At 37.1% G+C, this 23,334-nt stretch overlaps 1 protein-coding gene across 2 annotated transcripts in view; it reads left to right on the forward strand.

The window, feature by feature from the left end:
* The window catches only part of SBF2 (SET binding factor 2), a 248,125-nt gene that overhangs the window by 9,649 nt on the left and 215,142 nt on the right, over positions 1 to 23,334 (forward strand). The gene's annotated exons all lie outside the window — the stretch shown is intronic.

The following is a 23,334-nucleotide window of genomic DNA, read 5'->3' on the forward strand; positions in this document are numbered from 1 at the left end:
AAAATTTATTGAGAGAGGGATGTTCAATTTTGACATAGATGGCCTCTGTCAGCCCTCTTTCAAACCAGCAGTCCTCTCTGTCCAAAATGTGGACTTTGCTATTTTCAAAGGAGTGGCATTTGTCTTTTAAATGCAGATGGACTTCTGAATCTTGTCCTGATAGGTTTGTTCTCCCATGTTGTGCCATATGTTTATGAAGTGGTTGTTTTGTTTCCCCATTGTACAGATCTGCACATGTCTCACTGCATTGTACTGCATATACTACATTGCTCAGTTTGTGTCTGGGTGTTTTATCCTTGGGGTTTACAAGTTTCTGCCTTAATGTATAATTGAGTTTAAATTGTGCACATATCTTGTGTTGATGGAAGATCCTCCTGGGCTTTTCAAATATTCCTGCAACACAGTACTTTGAGCAGTTCGAAGAAGGCTCCACACCCATTTGCACTACTTGGGTGATCCTGAAGACCCAGTGGTATATAAGACCCAAGTGGCCTCAATGACTTTCTAAAAGAATGCAAATGACCAGCTGTCTGCAAAGAATACAAATCCTTCCATTCCCCACCATCCAGTCAGAGCTGAAGAAGCTTCTTGGATGAGAAGCAAAACATCTTCATAGAAAAACAAGTCCAGATGCCTCTTGCAAAAGCACCTTGGGACAACCATGACCTAGATGACTGAGAATCTCCATAGATGTTCTTTAGCCTGGGGCGGGGAGAGATTATTTTTTCTTGTTACACTGACAGTGACTTTAGAGCATCTTGTCTTTTAAAAATTGTGGTCTGTAAAAAAAAGGAATGGAGGAGAGAGAGTGAAGTGTCAATTGGTCAAGTACTCCGAAGGTGGTTGAGATACTGGTTGGAAAGAAGGACTAAACACACAGGGATTTGTTTTGAACGACCCATAGAGCACCTTTCTTGTGGTCAAAAGCCATGTTGTACATTTCTTTGCCCTTAAAGGAGCATAATGTCATAGGCTTGAAAACCAGAAAAAATAAGGCTGATAAATTGAGGTAGGAGATGAAATAGGTGCTTTAGAGTTATTCATATGGTATGGAACTCTGAGATCTATAAAAGGGGTGCTTGGGGTTGCATCAATGTGTAGCCTACCCATGGACTAAAATATGGGGCAGTATATCATGAATGAATACAATTGCACATCAACTGACATTCAAAAGGACATTTTGTTTCTTTTAATGGAGGTAATATTTTTTGGCTAATAACTTTACTCTTTATGGAATTGCCTGATCCCATTTGTCATCCCCCCATCTTGAAAAATGAATTTAATTGTCTGTTGCCTGTCCTGTATTTCCTACTGTATTTCCTACTGCTGCTGCTTAGTAATATGAAGAAAAAAAAACTTTTCTGTATCTACTTTCTTCATATTTTATATACTTCCCTTCTGTCCTCTTTGGACTTTTGTACAAGTGAATGGCCCTTCAAATTATGACTTTTCATTGTAAGGGAACTGTTCCGATTCATTGATAATTTTGATTGTTTATGTCTATATTTTTATTACTTTTCATTTTCTCTTACAAGGTATATAAAAAGTTAGAAGTTCCGAAATGTTGAATATAATGACACATTCTGCTTGAGATATTTTTTTCTTTGAAAACTGCAATTTGACAATTATTTAAACTACTTTTAATTTTCAGGTATCCTTTTGTTTTATATCCTGGTGTATGACCATAATAAAGATTTGATTTGATCTGTTATTCTATTTTCTATTGAACCATTTGCCTAATGCTAATATGACTGTTCCTCATTGTCATGTACTTTAATATTCCACTGTTCCTTGAAGTTCACTTTTGTTTAGATTGACCTGGAATAGCACTTTGGTGACTGCTGATATGTGTCATTATATTCAACATATCAAGCTATAGTTCATTGGCTTTGTTTTTTTGAATAGGACATACAATACATTAAATTGGGAATCATGTTTTATAAAACACAGTGGATGAGTTCATGCTGTATACGAACTGAAGTCAAATTGTTCTGAATTAATGATGTGTAAATCCAATACTGTGGTTTCATTAGACTAATGACTAAAACTATTCACATTCTGTTTAGTTGTTTTGCCCAGATTTTGGCATGGAGAGATTTTTCCTGTTACATGCAGTATATCCTTCAACATTTATTTATTTATTTATTTTATTGCATTTATATACCGCCCTTTCCCTGAGGACTCAGGGCGGTTTACAGGGAGTTAAAAATCAAACATACAAAAGTTAAAAACCAAGTTAAAAAATATTAAATCAACCCTGTACTCTTAAAAACCCCAGTTAAAATAATTTTCTCCTCAGCCTGGGCCCGAGAGCTCAAAGAGCCAGGTCTTCAGGCCCCGGCGGAATGATCGGAGGTCGGGGGCAGTCCTCAGCTCCACCGGCAGCTGGTTCCAGAGGGCAGGCGCTCCCACTGAGAAGGCCCTATCCCTGGGTGTCACCCGTCGGCAATCTCTTACCGGCGGAACCCTGAGCAGACCCTCCCTGTGGGAGCGCACTGGGCGAAGGGCGTTTGATGCCGGCAGCAGGTGTTCCCTCAAATACCCCGGACCCAGGCCATGTAGGGCTTTATAGGTAATAACCAGCACCTTGAATTTCACCCGGAGGGCAACTGGAAGCCAATGCAGCTCGCGGAGTAGAGGTGTTACATGGGAGTATCAGGAGACCCCCATTACAACTCGCGCAGCCGCATTCTGCACCAGTTGAAGCCTCCGAGTGGTCTTCAAGGGCAGCCCCATGTAGAGAGTAGTCCAAACGGGAGGTCACAAGCGCATGAGTAACTGTGCGTAGGGCGTCTCGGTCCAGATAGGGACGCAACTGGCGCACCAGGCGAACCTGTGCAAAAGCCCCCCTGGTCACGGCTCCTATGTGGTCTTCAAAATTGAGCCGTGAGTCCAGGAGGACGCCCAAGTTGCGAGCCCTATCAACGGGGGGTAACACCTCACATGTAGCTATGTCCTTTCATTGGGAATTGACTGTTTAGGAGGCATGCAAGCATGCAGGTGTTTGAAATTAATTGAATTTGGAAAAACAGATTTCTATAAGATTTTATGATAATAATAATAAGTTGGAAGGGACCTTGGAGGTCATTTAGAATCTAAACAGTGAGATTGTGTTAGATGGTAGCAGTTGGATCAACTTGTGTAGGTTCAAAAACTGAACATGGTTGTATCTGATTAATACTTGGATGACAGAATGCAACCATGGAATTTTAATGCTGTAACCTTGGACTGGGAAGATAAAATATATCCTTAATGTAAATGAAGACATGGAAAACCTATTTCTGTATTTTTGTTATGAAAATTCATGGGGACCAAACGGGGTTTATTAGTGGTAGGCAAATGAAAAATAATGTGAGGCATATAGTTGATGTGTTAGAGTTTTTGGAAAGGAATAACCAGATCCCTGCGGCGCTAATTTTTTTAGATGCTGAAAAAGCTTTTGATCAATTGAATTGGCAATTTTTGATGAAAGTTTTGGATAAAATGAATTTTGGGGATAATTTTTTGCAACCAATTAGGGCATTATATCAAAAACAAACTGCCCGAATAATAGTTAATAATAGCCTGACAGAAGCATGTAATATTGAGAAGGGCACAAGGCAAGGGTGTCCGTTATCGCCCTTGTTATTTGTACTAACATTGGAGATATTGTTGGTTAAAATACGGAATTCGGAAAAAATTAAGGGTATACAAATTAGAGATCAGGATTATAGATTGAGAGCGTTCGCAGACGATCTGGTTGTTACAGTGACCCAGCCGGAGAACTCTGTTGTGGACCTGATGGAGATAATAATACAATATGGGAAGGTTTCTGGATTTAAAGTTAATACACAAAAAACTAAAATTCTGGCCAAAAATATGACAGCTTCGCAAAAGGCTCTCTTAGAAGGATTAACTGGATTTGAGATTTTTAAAAGGGTTAAATATTTGGGGGTGCTTTTGTCGCCCTCTAATACAAAGTTATATAAAAATAACTATGAAAAAACTATGGGGGAAAATTCAAAAAGAATTGGAGAGTTGGCAAAAATTGCAATTGTCTTTGTTGGGACGGATTGCAGCAGTGAAAATGAATGTCCTGCCCAAATTTTTATTTTTGTTTCAAATGATACCGATTCTTAAGAAAGATTCTAACTTGGAGGAATGGCAGCATGGTATCAATAAATTTGTCTGGGCAGGGAAAAAGCCACGAGTTAAACTTAAGATTATGCAGGATACTCGTGAAAGAGGTGGTCTAAAAATGCCTAATTTTAAATTATATTATGAAGCTGCTGCTTTAGCAGGAATAAGTGATTGGATCAATTTGACACAAGAGAGATTATTAAATCTTGAGGGCCATGACTTGTTGTTTGGCTGGCATGCATATTTGTTGTATGATAAGAAGGTAGATAATGTCTTTAGAGTGCATATTTTAAGACAGGCATTGTTGAGGGTTTGGAAGAAGTACAGACATAAATTAGATTGTAAGATACCATTGTGGGCAATTGCAATTTTTCCCAACTCTCCAGTGACTCATCCCACATGAGTCACTGTCGAAAGGGAGCGACCGTCACCGCCCCATGTGTGTGGCTGTCGATCGTGACTGAATACCATCGTGTTACGTGCGCTGTCAGGCAGAGGCACCAACGTGAAAGACCTCCTTAGGCTGGTGGCCACTTGGAGGGGAGGTCAGGAGGGCCCAGACTTAAGTGGTCCCTACGGGGTTGGCGCTACACTAGAATATTTCTAGGACTTGTAGGAAATACTCAGATGTTTACAGAAGATAAGCAGAAACATAAACATCCCACTCTTTCCCTTTTGATTTCTGTTATTACAGTATGAACAGGTTTGGATTCACATTGCATTTACAGGGTGGAACATGTGGTCTCTGAGCTTCTTTCCATCTCTGATTTTATGAAATTTTGATCATAGTTGTCAGGTCCAGCATCTCAGAAATATGATTACAGCAACTTTCTCAGGGACTTATATAACTAAACTGAAAACTAAGTTTTATTGCTGGCAGTTTTAATGACCATGAAAAGTATTGATCAATTCTGACAGTGATGAACTGTCATTAAAGAAACTGATTCATATCCAGCTGCCATATTTCCTGTGTTTGTAACTCCATCCAGTCCAATTTCACTTTGGATTTCTTGCTCCTTCCCTTGAGGCTATAGAATATCTGCATTCTCCACATTCCTTCAGTAGAAATAGACAACGCATTGGTCCTAGGCTGAGGAACTTCTCTTTTGCCAAACTTCAAGAGTACTCATGTTTAGGTTTTTTTTTGTTCACCTCTGTAAATATCTTGGACTTCCACAGATACAGTTGTTTAAAACTAAAAATGTTTCAAGGTTTGGTGCTAGGACATATACCCCAAAGCTGCTTTTTTTAGCGATAAATGCTTTTGGATTGGTTAAAGAGCGAAGAGGAGCAATGTAAGCCAAATCACAGCATTTCTTCAATAAATAAAATGCATAGTCATAGCAGCATTAAGCTGAAAAAGGAAAAATGTTTAAAAGTTGTAATAAGCAGACACCAGCAGGCAGTCACATTGTACCCATGTTCCATTGCTTGATAGTCCTGAAAAAAAAGTTTATTTGATTTCCTATTTAAATGCAAGACTTTTATAGAATGTCAGAATCAATTAACCATAAATAACCTTTGTAACTCTTTCTTTATATTATTTCCATGGTCAGGGAGGCAAGCTAAATGTATTCCTCCCAACAGGAAATATTTGACACAGCTAGTTTGGTTTTAAAATTAATGCCCAGAAGGGACACACATTTTTGTCAGCAAAACATCCGGAAACCCATTTAACTTCCCAATTTGTGAACAGTGAGACTGTTCAATATAAGGGAAAGTATTGAAGTTTATCTTGAGCCAAAATGTTAATAAAGAGAATAGTTAGTTGTTCAGTATAATGAAACAAAGTTGCTACAGTTGTGCTTAGCGTCTGCAGCTTTGTTTAATGATAGAGACCAATAAGCACCTTGTTTTTGAATGTCATGTGGTGGTTGAGTAAATCTATTAATTTTCATCAGAATTGCTGAGGGAGACTTCAAAAATTGTTAATTACTGAAATCAAAATTCTTATCAGAAAGCATGGCAATCTGAGGTTGAGTAAACATGCTTCAAAGTACGTTTTGTGTGTCTGTGTGCATAGTATGTTCATGGATGTTACACAACAGAAAGACTTTTCCACATAATTTGTACCTTTTTGTATCTTTTGATGATATAAAATAGATGATACAAAATAGTTGTCAATTTATGACCATTTGTTCCGAGACCATTCAAAATTACAATGGCACTGAATAAAGGGATTTACAACCAGTTATGACCACTGCAGTGCTTCTGTGGTTTCATGAACAAAATTCAGGTGCTGGGAATCCACTCACCCTCATGATTGACCACAGGGACACTGCTGCTACCCCTACCTTCCTATCTTCTCTACCCTCCTTTCCTGCTGGGTCCCTTAGACCTACCTCAGTCCACCCTTTTCTAAAGATTGCCTTTGAGAAGGAAAACTGGTGGATCTGCCACGTGGCTTTCCTATATGGAAGCCATATGGTACTGTCCCAGAATCTGGTGCCACTTTGGAAACAGCCTCATTTCTTGGATCATGAGAATTGCCGCCACTCCCAAAATGGTGCCGGTGTTGTAGGAAGGCCATACAATGGATAGGCTGGTTATCTTTCCCAAGATGATTTTCAGAAAAAATAAGAGGAATAAGGCATGATGGGGAGGAGGAGGAGGCTGAAAAGTGTGGGACCCAGCAGGCAGGAAGCTGTGTAGGATGTGCCTCAAGGGGTGTGGGAGACCCAGGGCAGGCCGCATGTGAGCTTAGCTGTAAGCTGGGCCTGGGCCTGCTCCTAGGGCCTTCCTGACTCTCTGAAGCACCCCATGCTCTATTTAATGAATAGTGCAGTCAGTTAACAACCTCAAATAGGGACAGCAAGGATTGTGATAGTTAAACGAGATGATCACATGGCGCCTCACTTATGACCATAATTTTGGCTCAATTGTGGTTGTAAGTTGAGGACTACTTTTATTTCTGTGGTGGTGCCAGTGGTTAAAATGCAATATTGCAGGCTACTTCTATTGACTCCCAGCTGCCAGCAGTTTGGCAGTTTGAATCTCACCGGCTCAAGATTGACTTAGCCTTCCTTCCTTCCGAGATCAGTAAAATGAGGACCCAGATTGTTGGGGGCCATATGCTAACTCTGTAAACCGCTTAGAGAGGGCTGTAAAAGCAGTGTGAAGTGGTATATAAGTTCTATTGCTATTTCTCAGTTTCAGAAATGTAAAAACTGATTGTAATTTCTGTTACCTATTGATAGTGCTATATACTGATGTAAATCTAAGGATGTATTTTTGACACAGTAGCTGAACACAACTGCCTTATGCTATGTATTTCCTGAGGAAATTTCTTTTCTACCCATTCAAATTGAATCTATAATCTACAGCCGTACATGCTCTTATTTTAGAATATTGCAACATAAGATTGTTGCAACTTCAAGCAAAATTGAAACTGCAAACCATGACAAAGTAAATGTACTTTTATTAAGATGATGTATAAGTGTGCCATCTGTTTCATAATAGAACGGCTTCTGCATCATATGAGAATTTCCTCTATTAATACGTGTATATGACAAATGCTTTTGTTTAAACTGTTTAATATTGAATTGCCTGTCACCTTTTGCTCTTCCTACATCTTGGAAGAAAAAAATGATGGCTATTGGAGAAGGTGGAACATTGGAAGTTATGCTCGTTCAATAAAATCTGACATTCCCATTTGCAGAACTGTAGTTTACAGTTCTTAGACAACTTTGTTACTTTCCTGCATAGGTCCTCTTTATAAGGGAAAGTGTTTTCTTGATGTTTCTAATTTTTTCTCTTTTGTACTCAGTATTTGAAGGATTCGGGGTTTTTTTTTTGTTTGGTAAAATCCCAAAGATTGGAATCTGAATTTATTTTGCAAAATAAGCAAAAGGTTTCATGACAGAATATTACATGAAACAATTACATTATTGAGCTACAGTTGGGAGAGCAAAAGAGCTTTTTTATTCTATGAGAAGGATTACATTTTTCAGTTTCATTTAATGAAGAATAGTTATCTTTTTAAAAAGATATTTATTTTTTGCATTTTAAATTATTATTATTATTATTTATTAAATTTATATACCGCCCTTCTCCCGGAGGACTCAGGGCGGTGAACAGGGCATATAAATAGAAATACAAAAGTTAAAAACGGATTAAATAATTGCCCAATTAAAACAATCACAATATAAAACCCATTAAAACCCTAACGTTCCCCCATCAGGCCAGGCCAGCTTGTTCAAATAAATGGGTCTTTAGCCCGCGCCGGAAGGAGCGAAGATCCGGTGCCGTCCGGAGCTCAACCGGCAGTTGGTTCCATAAAGCCGGGGTGCCCACAGAGAAGGCCCTCCCCCTGGGGGCCACCAGCCGGCATTCTCTGACCGGAGGCACCCTGAGGAGGCCCTCTCTGTGGGAACGCACAGGGCAGAGGGAAGTCGATGCCGGCAGCAGGTGGTCCCCGAGGTATTCCGGACCCATGCCATGTTAATGTTACATTCATATTGATGACAAATATTATATTTTTGTAAATATAATCTTACACAGGCATTCTGAATATGTTTAAATATACCCCCAATATAAACATAAGCCATACTTAAGGAATAATTATGGTTGTAAACTGGAGGTGATAGTTTACCATATGTGCTTTAAATGCTTGTAAAATCATTAGTATTTTTTATGCATGTTCCTCTCTTTCTTTTTAATCTGTAGTTTTCCTTGATAAAGGATTTTTAAATTCATTGCAGAATAAAGGATATAGTTTGGAAATAATACAGAAGCTTTATTGTATGGCTGTATTGAATTAACTATTTGTCAACTCAAAGGACATTTAACATTTCATCACCAGAACTAAGTTGGTTCAAATGAATAATATTATGAGAGGTTTAGGTGTTCCCTCCAAAGAAACCTGCCTGCTATTTTAAAACTTGGGTTATTCCATTCTTTCATAAGCTCTTCATGAGTATTAAAAATCAAAATGTTATATATATAGCTCAGTATATTCCATACGTTAAGTACCAGTACTGAAACTAATCCTTGAATGCACATAGGTCTTCCAAGATTTCAAAAGGATCAGATAACAAGTTTCAAGTTCAGCTCCAAAGAGAGCTGAATTCTGAAGTTCCTTATTCCAACTGGTATCTGAACCTGAGATAAGTAGCATTACAATTCTGAAAAACATAAAAAAAATGTACCGTACCTGCATTTTACAACCTATTTGCATAGTGAAAATTTTAAAAGATGCTCCAGCTAGGATAGGTTCATTAATATTATTTTAAAATCATTTAAAGTAATACAGAATAAAAATAGAAACCTTTAAAAATATAACTCAGTTTCAGAGTTAAACTAATCATAGAAATTTAGACCCTGTATTTAGGTCTTCTTTCATTTGTATCAAAGTAGGGGATAAACTACCTGAGAAAATTTCATTTAATATATATATTTCTAGGAAACATTAGATTGTAGATCTGATATTCCCTTTGGAGCATTTGGGTCATGATTTGGTTCTGGGAGATTTTACCAGTCAGTCATTTGTCATATGCAGATCATGTCCTTGATTGCGGAGAAAGAGGATATGTTAAGATGGTCCATTCCAGATGTCTAATAAATCCAGGAGGTTTCATGGCAGCATTTTAGTTTCTCAGTGATTTGGAAGTTGCTTCCATTAAGTGACTTGCTGACCACTGGACAACTAGGGTGCTTGGCAGGATCAGTCCAAGAGGCTTTTCCTCACTTGCCAATCCATACCACACCTTGGTTTATTGAGCATCCCTGTGAAATGAAGTGACTGAAGAAATATATGCAGTGACACTAGTGGAAGACAAGAAATGAATGCAACCAGACATAAGAGTCCAGATTTAGTTTACTCTTTGTCATTAAGAGTGGTAAGGTATAATTATTTCTCCATCCCCAAAGGATCTAGTCTAGAGCACTTAAACAGTGTCCATGGAGTGCCAGGTGGAGACTATGGCCATTAAGTCCAATATCCTGCTCAATGCAGTAATACAAATTTTAAAAAATTGAGACAGATATAAGCAACAAGAGAAGCACACCGCTTTTTTTGAAATTGGTTCGTTATTCAACCAGAATCTTAACTACATGCAATTTATGGGCATTGTTTAATTACTTTTTAATAATTTTTAATTTTTGTATCTTGTTTTTATGTATTGCCCTGTTCACCGCCCTGAGTCCTTCGGGAGAAGGGCGGTATACAAATTAAATTAATAAAATAAATAAATAATAATAATTTAAATCCATTTTTACATTCTGCCCTCTGGGTTGATAAGAGAATAAATCTTTATCTCCTATCTAATATTACGATAGATAGATGATTGATAGATAGATAGATAGATAGATAGATAGATAGATAGATAGATAGATAGATAGATAGATAGATGATAGAAGGTATTGCTTCCTATTATTTGAAAATTATTCTATTTCTGACATAGCTTAAAACTGCATTAGCCTTTTAAAAACTTTTGCAGCCATATTATGGTATAAGTAGAGAGTAAGGAAGATGATCTTGATGGAAATATACAAGAACGTTGCTGAAACATTAAGCCCTGGGAAACAAGTTAATATTTCAAAGTGGCTCAGACAGATGCCTTTCTTATTAACTGGGGAACAGAAAAGGATGGGGGATGGGGGAGCGTACAGTCAGGCATGCAAAATTTTGTTATTGTACTCAATATTTAAGTTTCCCTGTGGTGTTGATTTCCTAGTCTGATCTATCTATTAAGGCTGATAGTTACAGTAAATACAGTAGCATTCTCTGTAGCTGATTAGTAACATTCTACTATTTTAGAATTTAAATATAAGTTTGTAGCTTGAGAATTAGTTATAGAATTAAGAACCTTTTAAAACTGATTTAAGCTTCATAAAAAGATGACAGCAATTTATAGATTTAAATAATTCATTATGGATCTCTAATATCGGGGCTAACAAATCTATAAATATAGATTTATACCATTCAAAAGGAAAACTTTTGGGCCAGGGGCTTTCCCATATGTATGAGTTTAATTGTCTGTAATATCTGTTGAAGTTTCAAAGATGCTTTCAAAATGCTTATGCAATCTTCTGATAAGAGTTGAATATCAAACTTACTCAAAACATTACTCATTTGCTGTTGATTTACCATATTATCAAATTTATAAACTTGCTTATAGAACTGGAAAAAAATAGGTTCATTATCTTTGAGTCTCAATCCCTTATTTGTTAAAATTTCACATATTATTATTTCACTTGTTTTAAACGATGTACCAATAATTTACCAGTTTTTCACCAGAGTACCAATATTTTCACTTTAATCTCTTCCCAAACAATTCAACTTGATTAGCATAAAAGTTACTTATCATAAATTTGGTTTACATGAATGCCTGCCTCATAAGTTTGCACTGTGGGATTTATTGTATCTGTCACTAACCATTATTTAACTTGCCATCTCTGAAGCCAAAATAATTTTTATATGTCCTAAAAGAGGCTACCATCAGGTTTATGCAAACTGATTGAGATAACTAGCAGTTTTAAAAATTATTTGCACTTGCATGCATGTTTATGAAAATAGGAAAGCTGTGTGTATGACAGTTTATCTAGTCAGGAGTCAAGAATGACCAAAGAAAAACAAACACCTAAAAAAGCTGAATACATATTTAAATAGTATAAAGACATCTACATTCTAAATTTACTTGTGAAAAAAAAGTCCGATTTCTTAGGGATTTGCTTCTAAGGGAAGGCGAAATTGCAGCCATTTCCCTAAATTCCAAATTATTGTCTCCTTTATAATTGAAAACTATTCAACAGTCCAGTTCTGAATTAAATATTCCTGAATTTTTTAACTTTCACTCACATGTCAGTGCTTTGTTCAACAATTATAAAAGCCCTTGGGTTACTGAATATTATTCCATATCGCATAGTGACATTATTGGCTGAACATAGAAAATTGTTCATAAACATTATAATATAAACATATAATCATGATGAACCAGATATTTATCTAACTGATATTATCTTTGTGAGAACGTTTTGTTTCTCTTTGAGAGGAGAAAGAAGGAAAGATGTTGGATGTGTTAAAAACAATATTCAAGGTAGTTTATTGTTCAGATGCATTTCTGCAGCTGTAGAGTTGAAAACTAATAACACATTGTATAATAAAAATATTACTGAAGCCTATTATCTTGATGTTGCAGGAAGTACCAGGATGGATATTTCAAATAGTTACCGGTCTGTAGGATTTTAATGGTATTTATGCACCTGTTCAGTTTTGGGAAAATAGGAAGTTTTCTTTTTCACATGTTTTCTGTAAATCCTCTTAATTGTTTGAGTAATATGGTCCAAAATATTAAAATAGTTTACTGTTAGAAATAACTGGTCCTCATGATAAGATCATTTAATTTTTTAAAAAATAATATAGACCCAAATCTACTTGGTATTGGCTTTGAATGGAAAGCTTTATATTTTTCATGTTGGAATGAAAAGAAGGTAGATTTATAGGTCAAATCCATGTTTCTTAAATAAATGTATCTTGTTAAAATACCATGTATGGAGGAGAAGGGGAGACAGCTCTTTTGTGTGTAATTTTTATGTAACAATTGTCCTGCCTTCATATTAATATTTTATAATAGTTTTAAAGAAAAGATCTTTCTTGATATATAATAGGTCATTGTACAGCTTTACATTCTGGACGTAGGGGCATGAACCTTAAGATTCAGACTGAAGAAACAAAATTATATTACAGAGCATCATAGAGTTTAAAATTGAACCTTAAAATTCAAACTTTATAAAAGTTGAAGAAACAAAAGTGTACCATAGAGCATCATAGAATATGTTGAAAATACTTTGCAAAACATATGCTGCATTTCAATTTAAGTGTGCCTAAGTTTAATCTGTATTTATGTGGATTAGTCTTCAGATCAAGTCAAATAATGTCAAGAATGACAACTATGGGTGATTTATGTAATACATATTTGAGCCAGATTTAATTATATTTATGTTTTCTGTTTGTAACTAATTCATGCTGTCTTTCTAACTGAGCGTGACCTAAATGATTAATGAAAAGTGCTTTTCTAAATGATCATCCAGATACCATTTTTTAAACGAATCTTACTGCTTTTTTAAAGACTTTTTTAGACTTTATTCATATATTTAATTATATTTTTAAAATGGTGTAAGGACTGGATTACATATTTATCACACATTAAGGTAACCCTGTTAAGATGTTTCAGTAGGAAGAATAAATAGTGAAAAAATCATAAGCAATATACCTTGGCTATTAGGATTTGCCAACTGTAGCTGAAAGCAATTCTGGAGATTTCACCTCCTCTAAAGAATATGTCATAAAACATAAATGTGTGTGTGTATCTATGCTTGTATGTATATATTTTGTATGTATATATATACATAGTACACTTACCTGTTATAATCTAAACTCTAAAAGGCAGGGACAGATCCAAATAACATATAAATTAAATTAACTACAGGTAGTTTTTGATTTACAACTTTCTGTTGCTAAATGAGGCAGTTGTTAAATGAGCTGTGGCTCATTTTATACCCTTTTTGCCACAATTGTTAAGCAAATCACTATAGTTGTTAAGTGGATCATGCGGTCATTAAGAGAATCTGGTTTCTGCCATTCACCTTTCTTGTTGGAAGATGGCTGGGAAGGTTACAAATGCTGACCCAATAACCCCAGAACAGTACAACTGTCAAATACATGGCAGGTGCAGGCATCCAGATTTTGATCCCATGACCATGGGGATGCTACAGCAGTTGTGTGAAAACCAATCATAAGTCATTTTTTTCAATGCTCTGGTAAATTCAAATGGTCACTAAAGGAATGGTTGTAAGTCAAGGACTACCTGTAGTGTTAATTTTAATCAATTGTCTCTATAGTAAGTTACCCCATTATAAAATTGATTCCCTTATCTGTATACTATGCCAACTAACATGTCTTAACAACTTTTAACACAAAAGTTTTCATTTTTAAGTACATGCACACACATACACATTTCCTTCCTTTGGGCAGAAGCAATAATTTTTTTTAAAAAAGCAGTAGAAATGAGGTGAGGGAAAAGTGTAACTCACTCGAATGGTAAGGAAAGAGATGAACAGATTGGAGAATTAGTCAAGGAAAACTGGTGAGAAGGGAGTGAAAGAAAGAAAAAGATGAGTTCTTCTGTATTTAAGTATCATCATAAGGATTATCTGCAGCCATTTATACTTCCATCTATTTCTTTTCTATTTTTTTTTGTCAATGAATGTAAGACAACCTGTCTTCTCTGCCCTAATTCATAGGTAGTTATTTATGAAAAAAATCATCAGACAAATATAAGTCAGAAATATTAGAATTAATGTTGATGTAGTTAGGGAAAAGATGGACACAAATATGATTTTTAGACAATGTATCAGTTATAAATTCATGTGTTTGGTTTGTTGTTTATTTCAGTTCCTATTTTTGATGGATATTTCCGTCCCTTTGTTGATTGGTAACAATCAGAAATTGTTCTGTTGGAAATATTTAAAAGTGATGTGTACATGTAATACAAATTGGACAGCATTTGACCCTCCAGATTGAATACATTCAGCATTTATCATTCAACATTATTAACTATTTTGGTCAGGTCTGATGAAAATTAAAGTTCAGCAATAACTAAGACACTAATATTTTGCGTCTCTGTTTAACTTAAATAGCAGCACAAGTCTTTGACCTAGGAAAAGCTCATTAGACCACTCTGTGTGCTATATCAACGTCTCTTGTTAACCAAAAATATAGTTTCTCTAATGTATAGCAAAATAATCTAGCTTTTCTTAAGCATACAGCATATTCTTTATCTGAGTACCGGTACTATTTGCTGGATAACCAACTCTTCATCTGTTTGTACAGAGTGCAGTTGATTACAATTCTTTAAGCACAATAACCTTTAATCCATAAACCTATTTTCAGAGATAATTAGCATAGTTTTAAAAAACAATCTTTTTTAAAAAAATCCATGTTCATCACCAAAATAGCTCTTGTCTATAATGTGTGCTAAGTGTTTGTATATTCTTTTTATTTTGTCCAATACTTCAGCAAAAGTAAGGTTGTTTCTTTCAGACAACCTTATAAGGTGATGCATTTTCATGACTTTTAAATATTGTGACTGTCTTTTTAGATGTTTCTGTGGCCTGTTTTGCTTGTGGTTAAAAACATAAGTGCTCCAAAACTGGAACGCCTTCTGTTTTGCACTATAACTTGTCTAGTATGAGTTCTGCAAGAGGAATTTAATCAGTATGGTGAAGCAGCTGAGACTGAGGCGTTTGTCATAGGCGTTTTACAGCTTTGATCAAAGATTTTTTAGATGGGCTTGAATTTAGGCTGCTTCTAAGGATGTGATCTGTGCGTGACATTTTTTTGACATGTGAGAAGATAAAACCAGCTCTTCATCTCTATCTGGATGCCTGCTGGTTTCTACATTGCATCATACTGTATTATAGTAACAGGGCAGAAATACTGGACTTTCCAATTATTAGACTTTATTAAGCTTTACCAAATAAGTACAAAGAGAAGTTTGTCTTTCAAACTAAAACAGTATTTGTAGTTAGAAGGTTTTTTTTTAACTTTTAAGATAAATCATACAGAGTTACACAGGATTGGTATATATGTGAGGTTTCTAACAAAGCAACCTATAATGGTAAACAAGATATCATATCCGGTCTGGATTGATCAAGGGTAACTATAATCCAAATGTCCAAGGAGATATTTTAGTTCAGATGATACCCTAGGAGGGAGCTTTGAGATAGGTCCATTGTTCCCTTGGGGCAGAATTCTTCTCTGAGTCAGTAGGAAAACTGGGCTAATTTCCAGACTTAGAGAGCCGGAAAGTACAATGGCAAGCAGCTTTGGGTAAAAAAAAATAAAAAAGCATAGATTTTTATCCCAAGTGTGCTTTTTCACAAGGCAGCTGGACTTTTATTTTTCTTTGAAGATGTTGTTCAGTTTTGACATAGATGGCCTCTTTGACCCCTCTTTCTTTTTTTTTTTTATTGAAAAGTTTTAAAATACAGTTTTCCTTTAAAAAAACCCCCTTCCCCCTCCCTGCTCCCCCCCTACCTCCCCCCAACCTCCCTCCCTCCCCCCAACCTCCCTCCCTCCCCCCCTCCCTCCACCCCCCCCTCCCCCACCCCCCGACTTCCCAGAGCTAAATACAAGGTATATATATATAAAAAGGCAATCATAAACAACCATATACTAACAACTATAAATTCTAAAATCCATCACTCTCTAGCTTATATAGGATAAGACACATCTTAACAATATTAAATATATATAAAAAACTAGAATAAAAAAGAAAAAAAAACGAAAGAAGACTTATTCGAATGCTACATAAAACTTCTTAACCCTATACTTGTTCTGGATAAACTCAATCCATTTTCTCCATTCCATAATATAACGTTCTTGCGAATGATCTTTCAAATAGGCCGAAATCTTCGCCATCTCTGCCAGGTCGGAAACCTTTAAAGTCCACTCTTCTATGGTCGGCAGTTCCTCTTTCTTCCAATATTGGCCTATCAAAAGTCTTGCCGCCGTAATTAAGTTCAACATCAGCTTGGTGTCCACAACTGTAGCGTCTGCAATTATTCCCAACAAAAAAAGTTGCGGACAAAACTTTATCCTCTGTTTAAAAATCTTCTGCATATTCCACCAGACTTTTATCCAAAAAGCCTTAACCTTCTTGCATGTCCACCATATGTGAAAATATGTTGCATCTTCATCACCACACCTCCAACATTTAGGCTGAAAATTCGGATACATACTTGCAAGCTTTTTAGGATCTAGATGCCATCTATAAAACATTTTGTAAAAGTTCTCTCTTAGATTTTGAGCTTGAGTAAATTTTACGTTTCTCACCCAAATCTTTTCCCACGTGTCCATTGTAATAACTTCCTGGATATTTTGGGCCCATTTTATCATACAATCCTTAACAAGCTCTGTTTCCGAGTCAATCTCTATCAATGCAAGATATATCCGTTTAATATGTGCTGATCCCTGATTTCTAATCTGCTTTATCAAATTTTCATCAGTCATTGTAAATCCATTTTTCTGGTCTTCTTTCCACCTGGCCCGTAATTGGATATATTGAAACCAAGTTTGAACAACCTTCTCTTCTCGCAAGAAGCTATATGATTTCAAACACCAAACATTCCTTTCCAGACTTAAAATTTCCTTGTACGTAGTCACATCATGTTTGAAACCAGCATGTATATTTTCTATTGCGTGTTTTGGAATTGCCCACAATGGTATCTTGCTGCTTAGCTTATGTCTATACTTCTTCCAAACTCTCAGCAATGCCTGTCTTAAAATATGCATCCTAAACACAGTATCTACCTTCTTATCATACAACAAATATGCGTGCCAGCCAAACAACAAATCATGGCCCTCAAGATTTAATAACCTCAATTGCGTCAAATTAATCCAATCGCTTATTCCTACTAATGCAGCAGCTTCATAATATAATTTAAAATTAGGCAATTTAAGGCCACCTCTCTCACGAGTATCCTGCATAATCTTAAGTTTAACTCGTGGCTTCTTCCCTGCCCAGACAAATTTATTGATACCATGCTGCCATTCCTCCAAGTTAGAATCTTTCTTAAGAATCGGTATCATTTGAAACAAAAATAAAAATTTGGGCAGGACATTCATTTTCACTGCTGCAATCCGTCCCAACAAAGACAATTGCAATTTTTGCCAACTCTCCAATTCTTTTTGAATTTTCCCCCATAGTTTTTTCATAATTATTTTTATATAGCTTTGTATTAGAGGGCGACAAAATCACCCCCAGATATTTAACCCTTTTAACAATCTCAAATCCAGTTAATCCTTCTAAGAGAGCCTTCTGTGAAACTGTCATATTTCTAGCCAAAATTTTAGTTTTCTGTGTATTTACTTTAAATCCAGAAACCTTCCCATATTGTGTTATTATCTCCATCAGGTCCACAACAGAGTTCTCTGGCTGGGTCACTGTAACAACCAGATCATCTGCAAATGCTCTCAATCTATAGTCCTGATCTCCAACTTGTATCCCCTTAATTTTTTCCGAGTTCCGTATCTTAACCAACAGTATCTCTAATGTTAACACAAATAACAAGGGCGATAACGGACACCCTTGCCTTGTGCCCTTCTCAATATTACATGCTGCTGTCAGGCTATTGTTAACTATGATTCGGGCAGTTTGTTTTTGATATAATGCCCTAATCGGCTGTAAAAAATTTTCCCCAAAATCCATTTTATCTAAAACTTTCAACAAAAATTGCCAATTCAATTGATCAAAGGCCTTTTCAGCATCTAAAAAGATTAGCGCTGCAGAGATCTGGTTGTGCCTTTCCAAAAACTCTAACACATCAACTATATGTCTCACATTATTTTTCATTTGCCTACCACTAATAAACCCCGTTTGATCCCCATGAATCACCTGTTGCAGAACCCTCATCAGTCTATTAGCCAAAACCTTCGCAAATATCTTATAATCTGTATTTAAAAGCGATATCGGTCTGTAATTTTTAACTTGAGTAGCATCCTGGTCTTCCTTCGGAATCAAAGAGATAAAAGCTGTTCTCCAAGACGGTGGCACCTTTCCCCCCCTCTGAATTGTCTGAAACAGTTCCTTTAACGGCTTTATCATCTCAAATTGTAAATTTTTATAATAGGCCGCAGTCAAGCCATCCGTGCCTGGCGCTTTATCCACCTTCAGTTCCTTAATTGCTGTAAGAATTTCTTCTTCTGTAATCAGTTGATTAATCCCCTCTTTTTGTACTTGCGTAAGAACCGGGATGCTAGCATTCTCCAAGTATATATCAATATCTTTTACATTGATTTCCTCTTTAGTATATAATTTCGAATAAAAATCCACAAAAGCATCCTTAATAAGATTCTGTTGAAACACAACCCTTCCTTTATACTCAATCTTATCTATATTAGAGGCCCTTTGTTTTTTCCTCAGTCTATAAGCTAACCATCTGCCTGGTTTATTAGCGTTGTAAAAAGTATTGTGCCTAGCAAACCGCAGATTGGTTGCCACTTGATCTGCCATTAATTTATCAAATTGTCCTCTTAGCAGTCTAATAGCCTCCTTGATCTTCACATCCTCTGGATTCAAAATCAAAGCCTTTTCTTTTTCCTTTATTTCATTCTCCAGTTCTTTCCTTCTAGTTTCCACTGCACGTCTATGTCTATTATTCATATATATCAACACCCCTCTCATATAGGCCTTGCTAGCATCCCAAACCATGTCCATAGAGGTACCCTTATTCATATTAATCTCAAAAAAATCCTTCATCCGCTGTTTACATTCTTCCACATTTCTCTGATTTCTAAACAAATTCTCATTTACGCGCCACGAGCGCCTGTCTCTTTTCTCCTTATCAATCTCCAACCAAACTGGACTGTGGTCAGAAATAGTTCTTGCACAAATCTTCACCTTTTTAGTTCTCAAAAAAAATCATTAGTCAACAAAATAAAATCAATCCTCGAAAAAGATTGGTGTCTGTCAGAATAAAAAGTATAATCCTTCTCCTGCAAGTGTCTCTCACGCCAAATATCTCGCAATTCCAGGTCATCCTTCATTTCAAAAAAAGATTTAGGCAGTCTAGCATGACTTGGAATGCGCTTAAAAGCTCCAGCCTTATCCAACTGTACATCCAAAACACCATTCCAGTCTCCCATAAAAATAAAAGATTTATAATCCAACTGGGTAAGCTTTGTGTGGAGTAAGCTAAAAAAATCAGCTTGTTGTTGGTTAGGTGCATATAATCCAACTAGAAGCGTCTTTTTACCTTCTAACAACAGCTCAATCATAACATATCTTCCATGCTTATCTGCTTCAATTAAGTCTGCTGTTAATGCACTTTTAACATAGACAACCACTCCATTTTTCTTATTCTCTGCAGAGGCAACAAATTGCGTACCCAGTCTCGAGTTCAATAAATGCTTTTGATCCAAAACTCTAATATGCGTTTCTTGCAAACATATAACATCTATCTTAAATTGTTTTAAATATTGAAAAACTTTCTTCCTCTTTTGCGGTGAATTTAGTCCATTAACATTCCAGGTTAGAAATTTAGTTGCCATGCATATCCTCCAAAAGCTCTTGGACCACAGCTTTGATAGGACTAATTTCTTTAGGCCGTGCTCCTCCCACAGCTTGACTATATGTACGTTGTGAAGAATCTGAAGACTTTTGCTGATCTTGTTCTTTTATTTTCTTTGCTCGTTTTAAAGCAGCACGCGTTACTCTTTGCTCTCTAGGATCATCCAAAGAAGTTGTAGCTTGATCTCCTCCAGCACCACTTTCCTCTGTTTCATCCTCTTGATGTTCTCCTTCTCCAGATCCCTTTCCAGCTTCCAGAAGTGTTAATGGGGTTGCTTTTAAGACATTATTGTAAAAATCACGCGCTTGCTTCACAGTAATCAGCCGATACCTTTTACCTTCATGCATCACCATCAGCCCATCTGGAATCTCCCATCTGAACCTTATATCTCTTTGCTTAAGCTCATGCACGAGAAATGTATAGTCCTTCCTTCCCCTTAAAATCCTTGGAGGAATTTCTTTTAAAACCAAGACTTCTTGTTCAGCAATCACCACTTTAGCATCATAGGCAGCTTGTATAACTTGATCTCTAATCTCTCTTTTTGCAAAATAAACCACCACATCTCTAGGCAACTTTCTCTGTCTGGCAATCCATGAATTCACCCGAAACACTTTATCCATAGCTGCTCTTATTTCAGATGCTGGCTGGTTTAATACCACTTCAAGAGCCTCAGAAATCAGCTGCTTTAAATCTTCTTTAATATTCTCTTTTAAACCTCTGATTCTGACAGCAAACTGCATCTGGTAATATTGGGCTAGGCTTAACTCCCTTTCCACTTTGTCTCTTGCATTTTCATTCTCCCGTGCTTTAACTTCTAATATAGCATTCCTTTGAGCCAGATCATCCACTTTTTCATCTAATTCTTCCACACATTCCGCCACTTTATGCACTGAAGACAAAATGTCTACCTTCATCACGCTGAACTTCTGTTCCATCCTCTCTTCCATTCTCTCCTCCAATTTCTCCAATTTCTCCTCCATCTGTGCAAATTTATCACCCATTGATTGATTAATTGATTCCAAAAGTTTATCCAGAGCATCTCGTAAGTCCTTCGATGTCAGCGCTTCAGGAGGGTGCAACGCCTGTAGTGATGATTGTTGCACCGGCGAGGATCCACCGCTCCGAAGAGTTTTAGGGGGAGGTTTCGCCGCCATCTTTTAGTCCTCAATTATGACGCACTTTCACTTAAAGTTTAAAAAGTCCAACAAGCTAGAGAGTATAGTAAAATAATCCTCTTCACCTTTGCCTCTTGTACCGCTCTGCCTGCTCCTTTAAATCATAGTCCTTTCTTCAGGCAGGGATGGTTCGCAGACGCCTGGCTCTGCTCCAAGAAGTTCGGAGCAGAGACGCCGGCCAGCTGGGAGCAACCCAGGCTTCGGGGGAGTTCAATCCTTCAGCCGCCCAAGCTCCAAGCTCAGGCGGCCCCGGAGAACTCTACCCCTACCTGGGCCCTCACCCCCTCCTCTTCTCCCGAGGAGGGGGCTTCAATTTCGCCCGAACAGCTGATCGGCGCTGTTTCGGGCGAAAAAACAAACAGCTGAGCCGCGGGCAGCCCGGGAAGGCTGTCTTCGGCGCTGCGCCGCCACCGGAAGTCCGACCCCTCTTTCAAACCAGCGGTTGGGATTTGATAAAGCTCCTCCATAACAGACATAGAAGAAAACAATAAACGAAGCAATGTTGTCATTCCATATGTTGCAGGAATATCGAAAAGCTCAGGAGGATCTTCAGCCTACACAACATTGGGGAGGGGTATGATATCATCTATCTCCAGTCTATAACACAATCTTTCAGCAGTTCCAAGAAGGCTCCACATCCATTTGCATTACTCAGGTGACCCTGATGGCAAAGATAAACCTCCAGGTGGCCTCAATGACTCTCTCTCTCTCTCTCTATGTGTGTATGTGTACATCTTTACAGCAGGATCCATAAGTAACCAAATCAGTTGGCATGTAAACTTCAATTTTCATAAACTAGACTCTTGAGAGGTGAAAGTATGGGAGCTTGATTTCATTTTTAAGAAGTCCATTTCATAACAATCTATGTCTATGGAGATTCTCAGTCATCCCAGTCATAGTTATCCCAAAGGTGCTTTTTCATGAGGCAATTGGACTTTCTTGTTTTTCTTTGAAGACATTTCGCTTCTCATCCAAGAAGCTTCTTCAGCTCTGCCTGGATGGTGGGGAATGGAAGGATTTAAACTCCTTGCACTCAGCTGGTCATTTGCATTCTTTTAGAGTCTAAAAGATGTGTGTGTGTGTGTGTGTGTGTGTGTGTGTGTTCAACTTCCTTCTTGGATTATCTAAATTTCTCCTTGAGCTGCAATTCTCTCATATAAAATCCCACATATAAAATAGCATAGAAATATAAAGTGTATAGAGACTGTTTTCTAAATTAGATGCTAAATGTAGTAATTACTATATGCAGTTTAAGGGATGCGGTGGTTCAGTGGGTTAGGACACTGAGCTTGTTGATCAGAAGGTCGGCAGTTTGGCGGGTCGAATCCTGAGTGCCACGTAACAGATTGAGCGTCTGTTACTCATCCCAGCTACTGCCAACCTAGCAGTTCGAAAGCATGTAAAAATGCAAGTAGAAAAATAGGGACCGCTACGGTGGGAAGGTAACAGCGTTCCGTGCACCTTTGGCGTCTAGTCATGCCGGCCACATGACCACGGAGACGTCCTCGGACAAGCGCTGGCTCTTCGGCTTTGAAACGGAGATGAGCACCGGCTCCTAGAGTTGGAAACGACTAGCACACATGTGCGGGGCAACCTTTACCTTTACCTTATATGCAGTTTACACAGCGAGAAAAAAATAGATTTAAAATCAGGTTTGGAAAGTAAAAATTAAATCTATTAAAAGTAACCAGACTGCTTTAGTCTCCTATTTTAAATTTGTGATAGCTAATTTTCAATATTCCTATGTATCATTCTATTTTTAATATTTATTTTTTAAGCTGTTGATCAGTCAAATCAAGTAAATAGCCTCAAGTACAGCATATGCAAAAGGATAAGATTAAATGCAGTTTATTTTTATATTAGAAGAAAAAGCAATGGGAGCAGAACTGACTTTTTGGGAGTAACTTACAACTTTCCTTGACAGCTTCCCCATTGATTTTGCTTGTGTTTGATGCTAGGTTTGTTATTT

The sequence above is a fragment of the Vipera berus genome (assembly GCF_964194415.1).
Source record: "Vipera berus genome assembly, chromosome: 1".
In the NCBI taxonomy this organism is placed as follows: domain Eukaryota; kingdom Metazoa; phylum Chordata; class Lepidosauria; order Squamata; family Viperidae; genus Vipera; species Vipera berus.